This window comes from Propithecus coquereli, unplaced genomic scaffold (assembly GCF_000956105.1).
Source record: "Propithecus coquereli isolate 6110/MARCELLA unplaced genomic scaffold, Pcoq_1.0 Scaffold1041, whole genome shotgun sequence".
In the NCBI taxonomy this organism is placed as follows: Eukaryota; Metazoa; Chordata; class Mammalia; order Primates; family Indriidae; genus Propithecus; species Propithecus coquereli.
The window spans coordinates 4,809-7,649 of record NW_012134315.1 but is presented as its reverse complement, the minus strand read 5'-3'; the positions used below and the strand labels follow the sequence as shown (position 1 = coordinate 7,649).

The 2,841-nt window shown below is 43.8% G+C and overlaps 1 pseudogene across 1 annotated transcript; it reads left to right on the top strand.

Moving 5' to 3' along the window:
- The first annotated feature begins 336 nt into the window (after window positions 1-336).
- LOC105811558 lies at window positions 337-1,088 on the top strand (annotated as a pseudogene). Its single transcript, XR_001137552.1, has one exon. The product of XR_001137552.1 is annotated as an inositol polyphosphate 1-phosphatase-like (transcript).
- The last annotated feature ends 1,753 nt before the right edge of the window (window positions 1,089-2,841 follow it).

Sequence of the window (2,841 nt, the reverse complement as noted above, 5' to 3'; positions counted from 1 at the left end):
GCTATTTTGTTACTCCAAAGTTGAAATTTCTGACTCCAACTCCCTGTGACAAATTTCTTAGGGGTGGATATGTGGACTAGAAAATCCTTCTGCCTTACAGTCCTCAATTACTAAAACAATGAAGGGTCTCCCGGTTTTCGACAGTGGTATAAAAACATCTCTTCTCACCTCTCCATTTTGAATCGAACCAAAAATAACTAGAATAGAAGACAAATAAATTTCTCCTTCACTGAGAATATGAAACATCCACAAACCCAAACCTCACAAATGAAGGTAAGCAGCTAAGTGCACTAAAAACTGAATCTGAGAGAGGGAGCCTGCCGCCTGCCTCTGCAGATTTGGGGCAAAGGCTCTGAGTGCTACTGGGGCCTTTCTTACATGGGGACCAACATCCATTCACTGCAGCACGCCACCTCTGAAAGAAGCGGCAGCGAGACTCAGCCTGGAAACACTGGCTCTGAAGCAGAATTCCCCCCCCCCATTTTTCAGCAGTCATTACTACAAGCGAAAAGGAGACTATCAAAGCCTCATTGTCACGTATGTGTGTGGAGATAGCATATTTGGGGCAGCCGGGGCTGGTTACAAGAGCCTCTGTGTTGTCCAAGGCCTTGTTGACATTTACATCTTTTCAGAAGATACCACATTCAAGCGGGACTCTTGTGCTGCTCATGCCATACTGCGGGCCATGGGTGGGGGAATAGTAGACTTGAAAGAATGCTTAGAAAGAAATCCTGAAATGGAGCTTGATTTGCCACAGTTGGTGTACCACGTGGAAAACAAGGGCCCTACTGGGGTGGATCGGTGGGCCACCAAGAGAGGACTGATTGCATACAGATCCAGGAAGCGGCTAGAGACATTCCTGAGTCTCCTCATCCAAAACCTGGAACCTGCAGAGACAGAGACATAGCTGGACTCAACCTCAGTATACGTATAAATGGAACTGTGAAACTACTTCCCATTATCTCTGTCTTTTGAAGATAGCTTTGTCCTATTGCTGGTAACATTCACCTTCCTCTCTGAGGAGCATTTTTCCATTATGTGTTCATAATAATGTTAACTTCAATAAATTAATATTCATGCAGCAAAAATGGGGCCATGGGCAGGCTGTGAGAACTTCCCTGATCCCTGTTTGAAATCTAGGAGGGGCAAGAGAGGTGGGGCTGCAAAAAGAAAGATAAAGACCTGGCATCTTAGCACGAAGCAGGCAACTATGCAGCTTACAAGTGAAGAAATGGCAGGTCCTGTGCAGCTGGTCGAGACTGGACCCACCTAGGACTGGAAACTGAGCTAGGATGACTCCCGGCCCAGAGTAGAATTAAATCCCTGGTGTAGAATGTGGATGATAAAATATTCAGAGATAACAGACCAACAAAGTCTAAGCAGCCTGCTACTCCGGAGCATCCTCTGATTCCTCTCCAACTCTACTCTCCTGGAAATAGCTGATCCAGGACAGGCAACCTCATTCAAACTTGAGAAGCAATAATTAAAAACAAACAAACCAATAAAAAAGAAAAAAAAAACTGGTTTAAGGCTTAAGGAAAAATGTTTCAAGAAAAAAGAAGGAAATAAACATGATAAGCAGACTAAGATGCACATTATCTGAATTGATTTCATTTAACCCAAAATGATTAAAAATTTTCAATAGTTCTCCATGAAACCAGATGAATTACATAAATTATGGCTTCCCTAAAGCAAGAGGTCATATTAGTTCCAGAAGGTTTGGTAAAACGCATCCATAAAAATTCCTAACTACTTGGTGCCGTTTTCTAGCGAGGCAGGAGTTTGTCGACTACCTGATACATTCAGATTGTCCAGTTTTTCTCAGGCTAATTATAAGAATTTCTTTGGCTATGTCTTCTATGGTTTGATATACGCCATTTTGTTGTTATTCATTTAGTGCCATCTATTTTGTAATTTTTCTAGTGATTTCTGGGTTTTTTTTAAGTATAGAAGTGTATGGGTTTTCTAAAAATTTCTTTTTATTCTCTATTTCTAAATGTGTTTTAATGTGGTTAGAGAATGGGGTCCATGTAATATTGGATTCTTTGTTGTTAGGAATATTTTTATGGGCTGGTATGTGGATAATTTTTTTAATGCTCCTTGTATGCTTTTTTTGTGGGGTGGGGGGAGTTTGGGATGCATCTCCCCCTTCTTCTCTCTCTCCCGCCCATCCTCCCATCTCTCTTTCTTTCTCAAGCTTTCAGCGGGAAGTCTTGTTGAAAGTTACACCTGGTTGTAGCTGCGATGTAAAGAGCCAGCCCTGTGCTTTGGAAGCAGCAGCGGAGAAATCAGTACAATTCCCAAAGAAGACAGTTGTCCTCTGCAAGCAAAGCTGGCACGAGAGTCATATGCGACAGAGGCAGCTGCGGAGTGCACGGCAGAACAATGAGGTAGGAGCAGAGACAGATGAGACAATGGTCCAGGGTCCTGGGGCGGGCCCTGGACCACCTCCCAGAAGCTGGGACCCGTCTGAGTGGGCCTGTTGCGTTAGGTCGGGAGAGGCTTAGAGTAGACGATAGCAATTCAAGGATCAAAAGAAGGCGTGGCCTGATTTTGTAGTGAAAGAACGATGCCTCAACCACGAGGTCTGGGATGTGGCCCTGCAGGTTGTGACCCACAGGACTTCCCGACCCGCACACTATATGCTGAGGGAGGCGGCATCGTTTCAGCACAAGGGGAAGTTTCCTGTTTCTGCGTTTGCTTGCTCCAGCCCAGAAGCAGAAACCAAAGTACTGAAGTGCGTTTCGTTTTTAAAGACGTTATGGCTGATCTTTGCCATAAAATTTGCCCTGAAATCAGCTGATTTTCATTATATTAATAGAATGGGCAATTAAGTAACAT